The sequence below is a fragment of the Lactuca virosa genome, chromosome 1 (genome assembly GCF_052849685.1).
Source record: "Lactuca virosa cultivar CGN04683 chromosome 1, Lactuca_virosa_CGN04683_v6, whole genome shotgun sequence".
Classification (NCBI taxonomy): domain Eukaryota; kingdom Viridiplantae; phylum Streptophyta; class Magnoliopsida; order Asterales; family Asteraceae; genus Lactuca; species Lactuca virosa.
The window spans coordinates 177726744-177736348 of record NC_136426.1 but is presented as its reverse complement, the minus strand read 5'-3'; the positions used below and the strand labels follow the sequence as shown (position 1 = coordinate 177736348).

Here is a 9605-nt window from a genome sequence, read left to right as displayed (position 1 = left end):
CAATCTTTTTCAAAATGTATCTCCCTTGTTACGTAATGAAATATATGTATTTTATGTAACTTGTGAATGTCAAACAACACCCATCAAATAAAATTATGAAAAAAAACCGACCGATAGAAAAAGAAGGGCCTCTTTACTAGTTTAATATAACAAAGAGGATGTGGTTTTTCTGGTTTGGTATCTTCCTATTTAATAAAAGACTCTTTTTTTTCATATGACATCTCCTAAGCCTAGAGTTTTATAAACTGAAATGTCTATTTTGCCCTTCTCATCTTCTTCTGCTCCTTTAAACTCCTATGTATGCAAGAACATGTCGGTAAATGCCCTTCTATTGTTTTAAAATCGGAGTTCCTTCTGATTTTCATAATCCCAATCCTGTGTAATTAGCCATGATCATCTACTCAATTTATCTTTTCTGTTTTTCCCAAGGAATAGATGATAAAGCACGATACATCTCTATAACGCACTTCGTTGAATGTTTCTTCTGTTTTTTGCAAATTCAATTCGCCGACACCATGCTCGACCATCACCCTGCCATAAACACAACATCCACCGATGCCCTTATCGTCTCGATCATCCAACGTCACCACCAACTACCGCTATCTCTTCTCCCACTCTTTTAGGTAAATTGATTTCTATCAGGCTATTCTTTTAGGCCACTTGAACTCATCCACACAACCACAATTTTATTGAAAAAGATGAAACCCTAGCTTCTTCAACACTTTGTGCTTCCAACACCTCTAAATCCTCTCTGTAAAAGAAACCTAACTCTTTCCTCTTTCACACCGTGGGTCTAACTTTTGTTTGTAAAAGAACAATGTGAGTTTTTGTCATATACTGCATCTGCTAATTTTGTGGCTCAATTTAGGATTACAACAATTGGAAGTGTTGTCTGTAAGATGCTACTATGATTGCCCATTTTACCCCTCTTCTTTCTCTCAAATTAAGTACGCTGCTAATGTTTTGTAGTATCTTTAATTTTCTAGGCCTATACATGGTGTGTAGAAAGACAAACACAAAACAATGAAAATATGTTGACCGAATCCATAAGGGTTGTTGAAGCAATAACTAATAACAGCCGAACAGTTTGATTGCATCATTTCTATTTTTTTACTCCGACTAAACGGGTAACAATAATGCATTGGAATCTTTCCTTTACACAATGATTATAACACTTTTCAATTTTCTGTTGCCTTTGAAGGAAGATTTGAACTCACAAGTTTGATTCAGTATATAATTGAAGGAACATCAGGTTTTTTAAACACCATGAGATTTGGTTTGTTATGTCTACTTTCTATTGTGATGCGATGAATTGTTTATCAGTTTTTTAAATATTAACTCACATAATTTTTTGTTGGTTTATTTTTTGTGAATTTACTTTCTGCTAAGTTTGATCAATGGTTGTTTTTAGCACTATAGTGGATAGAGGCACACCATGGCTTGAGATAATTCGAGGTAATGATATTAGAAGCCCATCATCCGATGGACAAGTGAGAGATTTGATTATAATATTGACAATTTTAGTATGAGCCCATCAAACTGGATAACTAGGAAGATATGGTTCTATATATCTACTTTCATTTTATTTTTTATTATAACATCTAACTTTCATTTTTTCTATTATAACATCCAATTTCCAGGAAACTTGTATAAAGTGGAGGGGGCTATGGTGAATATTTTATGTGTATGGTTGAAAACAAAGTTTGTTTCTATGTTTATAATGCTACAATGCAGTAAAGGGTATAATTGTCATTTATGAATGACTTGAAAGTTGTTTTCTTTATGTTGAAGTTACAACACAAAATTTGCAAAAACTTAAGGAATTATTTATGATATTTAGAGTAATATTTGTTCTTTTGTTTCATTTGTTTCTCAGATTATTGTGAAAATTGTCTCTGTAAAAATGTCATTATATTGAAGGATCGAGCATAAAGTTTCTGATTTTGATACTTTTGGAGAGGAATTTGGGGGTTTACTAAAGGATAGAATGAATATATTATAGCCGATAGGTCTATTTATGATAAAAAGTTACTCTTTAGTTTACTTTAGCTTTAAGGTTTCAACTTTCACTTAACATGCTATTGGGTCACCACCCACATATTGGTAGTTATACTATAGATAATTATATATGTTGGTAGTTACTTATTGTATCCATTAATATTTTAAAACGTATTAAAATATATAGTGTTTGATGTCGATTATAAGCAGGCCTAGAAGAAAAGAAGATAATCTGAAACATATAATATTGTAAATGTTAATTTTAAAAATAAATGGACAAAATATAGCTTTTAAGTGTTAATTACACATACATTATTCAATAATACGTAATCTTATACAAATACTTTTAAAAGTTGTCTTACATTGGGATTAAAAATTAGATTAAAAGGTGGATTTTGTCTTATTACGTTCAACCTTTGTTTAATCATTTGGTTGAACATGGGCTTAATTTTTTTTATTACATTAGTACAAAGAAGAAATAGTATAGGATCATGTTCTTATTAAAAATAGTTATATGTTTCTAAATGTTAGTTTTAAAAACATTTATGTTAAATACATAAATACCTAATTTTTTTTGGAGAATGTCCTATTTTGATTAAAAGGGTAAATCCTCGATAATACAATTGGTATCATTAATAAATTTAGGGTTAATTATGATAATTTGAATGAAAGGGTAAATATCCATCAACCCACAATTCACTTACTTGAGTGTACAACCATGGGCGGACCTAGTAGGTGTCCCGGTCTGACACCGGCAACACATTTTTTCTGCAGTTGAAATTTTTTTGAATTTTCGATTTTTTACCTATTTTTTCTATATCGGCAACACCTATTTTATCCTCGGCAACACCTACTATGTATTATTACGTCCGCTCCTATGTACAACGATCAATAATCAACAAACTACACATCAAAAATCAATATATAAATTGATGTCTAAAAGCCAAAATAGTGGATTCAACCCAAAATAGGAACATACTTCATTATTAATCGTTACGCAACATATATTACAAAACTACTAATTACTGTCCAAAATCTATTTGCGGAAAAGATGTCTGCGTTGCATCGCATGGTTGTTTCATAACTATTTTTAATTATCAATATTATTTTCATTTCTTACCCGTAGAAACCACCGTTTAGACCAGAGGGAGTGGGTGTAGTCTGGACCACACTCTCCTTGCCACATAAGCACAAACACCGCCCCTGGGTGCGGTAGAGAGTGCACTGCACCATTCCAAGGGAGCACTCCTTCAAACAACCTTCAAGCAATGTGATTGGTTCCTTTTTCTTCACTCCCTCTGATTGGTTCCTTTTATTTATTAAAAAAGAAATAAAAAAAAAATACTCAAATGTGACACCACTTCTTAGGTGTGGTATGAAACCATACTTTTATGATAACCGGTGAGGTGACACCTAGGTATCACTGCGGTTATAACCTAGTATAACTGTAACTATGTATGAATATGTAGACGAGTGACGATGCCAAACAAACAAAAATCCTTGATGCAAGTTGCATTATTTTAATACAATATTTTATATTAGAAGTGAGAACAGTTATCAACATAGAGTCAAGTCAACCCCTTTGTTTCCTGTGCCAATTCTTATCCATCACTTGTTCTCAGATCAAAAACCCAGAAAAAAAAAAAAACTTTCCGTTTCCAAATTCCAATGGCTGTTGCTGAAATATTTCTCGCCGCATTCATCACAGTGCTATTCGAGAAGCTGAGCTCTGCGGACTTGATCAAGCTAGCTCGGTCGGAGGGACTTATCTCTCAGCTGAACAAATGGAACAACACCCTGCTCCAGATCCAAGCTGTTCTTGCTGATGCAGCCCAGAAGCACATCACAGATAGAGCTGTTCAATTGTGGGTCAACAAACTCCAGGATTTGGCTTACGACATAGACGATGTACTCGATGATTTGGCCACCGAAGCTATGCGACGCAAATTGAATCAAGAATCAAACGCCGGCACCATGACTAGTAAGGTATTGAAGATCATTCCAATTTGTTGTACAAATTTCTCTCCTACCAACATTATGTATGGTCAGCAGATGAGTTCTAAGCTGGATGAGATTACCTCCAAATTGAATGATATTGTAGACCAGAAAAATCATTTAGGCTTGAATATGAATGTTAATGTGAATGTTGAAAGGTCACATATAACAGAGAAATGGTCCGAGCAAACTTCACTGGTGGATGAGTCCAAAATCATGGGTAGGGAAGGTGATAAAGAGGCATTGCTCGGGAAATTGTTGGGAAATGAATCATGTGACCAAAATGTCAGCATAGTGTCGATAATTGGTATGGGTGGGATTGGCAAAACCACTCTTGCGAAAATTCTGTACAATGAGGAGAAAGTAAAGGATCACTTTGCACTTAGGACATGGGTTTGTGTTTCCCAAGAGTTTGATGTATTTAATATTAGCAAGACTATTTTTCAAGCAGTAAACGGTAAAAACGAAGAGTTTGCTGATCTAAATTTGCTTCATGAGGCCCTTAAAGAAAAACTTTTAAATAAAAGGTTCCTACTTGTTATAGATGATGTGTGGAACGAAGACCAAAGTAAGTGGGAACTCCTGCAATGCGCTCTTGTTGGGGCACCTGGAAGTAAAATCATGGTTACTACTCGCAATACAAAGGTGGCATCACTCATGGACACTGATGTAGCTTATCATCTTGAGGTTTTGTCAACTGAAGATGCGTTGTCTTTGTTTGCTCAACATGCGCTTGGTGAAAAAAGCTTTGAGAATCATCCAACACTTAAATTACATGGAGAAGGTATTGTGAAGAAATGTGGTAGATTGCCTTTGGCTTTGAAAACTCTTGGGAGGGTCTTGAAGACAAATAGAAGTGGTGATGAATGGGAGAATTTGTTGAATAGTGAGATATGGGATATACAAGATGGAAGAGGGATTTTTCCAGCTCTAAGACTAAGCTACTATCATCTCCCTCCACATTTGAAGCAGTTGTTTGCATACTGCTCATTATTTCCAAAGGATTATGTATTTGACAAGAACAGATTAGTCCTAATGTAGATGGCAGAAGGATTTTTATCCCAATCAAAAGGAAACATGTCAATGGAGGGTTTAGGTCATGAGTATTTTGAAGAGCTAAAGTCAAGGTCGTTTTTTCAACATTCAACGATTGACGAATTAGGATTTACAATGCATGACCTGATAAATGACTTGGCCACAAGTGTTGCAGGAGAGTTTTTCTTTAGATTGGATGATAAGATGGATGCATACGAAAAGCATGAAACTTTTGAGAAATTTCGACACTTTTCACTTATAGGTCCAAGATCCGGATCATATAAAAAGCTCAAGGAATTTAAAAGAGCTCGACGCCTACGCACTTTCTCACTATTATCATTTCGTTGGCAAAGTTACCACTTATTAGACAGTATTCTTGTCGAATTACTTCCTGAACTACATTTGTTAAGGGTACTAAGCTTATCAACTCAGATCATCACACAGGTACCACAATCTATTGGTGGTCTCAAGCATCTTCGGTACCTCAATTTTTCTTATACATCAATTACATGTTTACCAGAACAAGTGAGTGACCTTTATAATCTACAGACCTTGTTGATTCATGATTGTTACGAGTTATCTAGCTTGCCAAAAAGTTTTCAAAAGTTAATAAACCTACGACATCTTGACATAGGTCGTACTCCAAAAGTGAAAAAGATGCCATTAGGGATTGGTGGGTTGAAGAGTCTTCAAACTCTATCAAAGGTAGTTATTTCAGCGGCTAACGGGTTCAAAATATATGAGCTTAAGGGCCTATCAGATATTCAAGGTCGAGTTTCCATTATGGGGCTAGAAAAAGTGATTAATCCAATTCAAGCAAAGGATGCCAACTTACATCAGAAGATGGGTCTTGATGTTTTGGAGATGGAATGGAGTGACGTGTTTGATAATTCTCGGAATGAGATGATTGAATATGAAGTACTTAAAGGTCTAATTCCTCATCATAAGGTTAGAAACCTGAAAATATTGTTCTACAGAGGAACAAGATTCCCTAGTTGGGTTGGTGATCCCTCGTTTGATCGGTTAACAGAGATTACATTACGTGGTTGTAGAACTACACATTTACCAACACTTGGACATCTACGTTCACTTAGGAAATTGTTTATTGAAAGAATGCATGAAGTTAAAACTGTGGGTATGGAGTTACTTTCACCTAAAACTTCTTTCCTTGGTGTTGCATTTCCTTCACTTGAAGTATTGAAATTTGACGATATGCAAGGTTGGCATAGTTGGTCAACTAATGGGGGTGAAAGCAATGGAATTAGTAGATCATTTCCTCGTCTTGTTGAGATTTCTATTATCCGTTGTCCGAAACTAGCTCAAGTGTCAATTGGAATGATTCCATCACTTACAATTTTACATATAGAAGAATGTTCTGAAACTGTATTACGAAGCATGGTTGGTGTCTCTTCATCAGTTGTTGAGAGGTTGATGATCAATGGTTGTGACACAGTGGAGAGTTACAACTGTCCTGTCAATGTTGAGAGGTTGGTGATAAGTTGTTGTGATTCGGTGACTTCCTTGACCTTCTCACAAGTGCAAGAGCTTCCTTCCTCTCTCCCTGAAACAGTAACCAGTAATTGTGATAACATTGAACCCATTCCAAAGAGTGGTTTGGGTTTTCTTCCTGTGTTTTGCCTAAGAGCTCTTCAAATCAATAATTGCAAGAATCTGAAGTCATTTCCTCATGAGCATTTGCAATGTTTCACATCTTTGGAACAACTGTGGATATATGATTGTCCAAGTATGGAGTATTCCTTTCCTTGTGGGTTGTGGCCACCTAATTTAAGTACCCTAGGTATAGGATCCTTAAATAAGCCCATGTCCCAGTGGGGTCCCCAAAATTTTCCAACATCATTAGTTGAACTAGTTTTATATGGCCAAAATTCAGGAGTAGTTTCATTTACAGTGGCAGAAGATATACGGAATACTACTACTTCATCATCTTTTGAACTTCCACAATTTCTAACTTTTCTAACACTAGTTGATTTTATGGATGTGAAATCGCTTTCAGAGGTCTTACAAGACCTTACGTGCCTTAAACGTCTTGATATTTGTTCATGCCTGAAGCTTAGGGATCTGCCTGAGACAATTTCCATCCCATCATCTTTGAAAGTGACTGTTTATTAGTAAAAAAAGGTATGTTATGTCCTTCCCATCACTCCACTCTTTACATAAGTAATGAAAATTTTGTTATAAATTGTAGTACTACTATTATTTTAGTTAATGTTTGGTAGTTAACAAATTTGCAAGAGGGTTCTAGGACTAATATATATGTCTTCGAATCATGTAGGTATTACGTCCCTCTTCCTAAACAAAACATGGCAAATTCCTTTAGTTTTTCAAATAAATGAATGTCCCCTTTTAAGTTAGACGTTCTAATTTATGTTTTCTTTTTGTTTTCAACCATAATCCCAAAATATTACTGTCATAGTAATACTCCGTATTAATTTTGAGACTTTTGTGTATGATGACAAGATTGTTTTTCTTGAAGTCCTTGGTTACAGTATCTTGGATAAGTATGAACTTTCTAATATCAAATTACATCTTGGCTCTTGTCATCAAGATGGAGACACAACAAGCAATTCATAAAAGACTCTAACTGTAATGACACCTTTCATAAAACAACAATATGTTTCATTAGAGGGAATAATTGTACAAAGCTATTTACAAGTTGTGTTCATTTTGGTTGTCCTTTGTTTTAAGTGTGTATGTAGGTAACACCTTCCAATGAAAGAACTACATTATTTAAAAGTAGAAGAAAAAAAATTGAGCATTTAGTACTTTGAAATTGTAAGCTATGTTAGGAATTTCATAATGATATCTGTACTCAGGTGAGTCTTCCCTGTCTTCTGTAGAATTATCAAAGCACAATCAAGGTGGCAGAAGGGTGATTGATAGCTTTCAAGGACAGTGAACCTTATTTTTGTGGCGATGGACTTTTAACCGCCAATGGAGAAGCATTCAAAAGTCTTCACAGTTGTGTGTTTTGTTGGACCCACTGATTGGTATCTATATTTTCGATCTTTTGTGTCATAGATGAGTAAATGTTAATGATAGAATTGTTGAGAAATGCATGATACCGATAAGCTAAGTTTTATATATAAATTATTTTAGCTTCCTTGATATTGGTAAAAATCGTCTGAACTCACATTAATTGCGTTCCATTTCTTGCTAGTTCATATTTTGATAGTTGCTTGCACTACAGAATCGGTTAAAATCGGTATAGAGTATAAAATTGATTATAGAGTAGAGTTTTCAAACTTTATATTGCAAATAGAGTATGGTTCTTTAGTAATAAAACGGGTCATATTAATAAAAATTTATTGTCGTGGTGAATAAATTATGTTATTCACATGTGGTTAAACCTTGTTACTCACATGTGATTAAGCTATTCATATGTGATTGAAAAGTGTTCTCGTATTTTCAATTTCATAATTGTTTTTATTTGAACATTCCCCCACTTCCACATATAGTGAAACAGGGCCGATCCTATCCAATTTGAGGCCCGGGGCGAAATAGAAGATGAGGCCCTTGAAATTACGTAATTTTATAATCAAATAATTTCATGTACTAATTCACTAAAATGTACAATTATTTGAGGTTGCTACTGCTTAAAAAAGAAACTTCATCGATGAACGCATGTATGAAGACTTTCAAGTTTGGATAAATGTATCTTTCTCGATGTATAACATAGCTATGTCATGTCCATAAATTTTCATTATCTAGGCAAAAAAAGTGAACAAAGCCGCTATATTTATACCACATTAGAGATATACCTAATGGAGGAGGCAAGCCATAAGTCACATCGACAATTTGAGATTGAAATACCATAAAAAAAAAGTCTCGAACAACATTTTTAAACGAAAAAGAAAGTTGATTCTGTTTTACATCTAACTGTTGAACTTTATATTAAAATTGTTACCAAAGTAATACCACATTAAATATGAATACAAAAATTTGATTTCTACAATGAAATTAGCAAATAGGATAGAAATTAAAAAAATAAATAAATAAAAAAGGAATGGAAAGGGAATCGTTTGCGTCGTTTTGAGAGCCACAAATCAAAACATAATTAAATAAGTAAAATACATAAAAAAAAATCAAAACATATTTCTTGATAACTGAGGAGTTGTTTGCTTGGGAGGCACACAACATTTAATAGATTATTAAGTAAAATATACTATTAAAAATTTAAAAGATGCATTAACCAAGGATCGAACCGGGGATCTACAACATAATTACTGTCAATCTACCATCTCAACTACAAGCATCATATGCTTTTTTAGCGGCATATTTTATTTTATATCATAAAAACTGTATATATATACATTAACCGTAAATTTTAGGGGCCCCGAGATTTAGCGAGGTCCGGGGCGGTCGCCCAGGTTGCCCATGCCCTAGGGCCGGCTCTGTAGTGAAACAGATGGCAATGAGTATAAGAACACATCTTATGTGTGCCATCCAAACTTTAACAAGGAAGAAGAAGGTTTGATGGCTTTAATGTCCGATGATGTACTAAACTCCTATAACACATTACATGTTCTTATATCTACCATATCAAATTGATAATAAAC

The 9605-nt window shown here is 34.4% G+C and overlaps 1 pseudogene across 1 annotated transcript; it reads left to right on the top strand.

Moving 5' to 3' along the window:
* The first annotated feature begins 3592 nt into the window (after positions 1-3592).
* LOC145161823 (putative disease resistance RPP13-like protein 1) lies at positions 3593-8149 on the top strand (annotated as a pseudogene). Its single transcript, XR_013738701.1, has 2 exons — positions 3593-7167; positions 7887-8149. The product of XR_013738701.1 is annotated as a putative disease resistance RPP13-like protein 1 (transcript).
* Positions 8150-9605: the final 1456 nt, after the last annotated feature.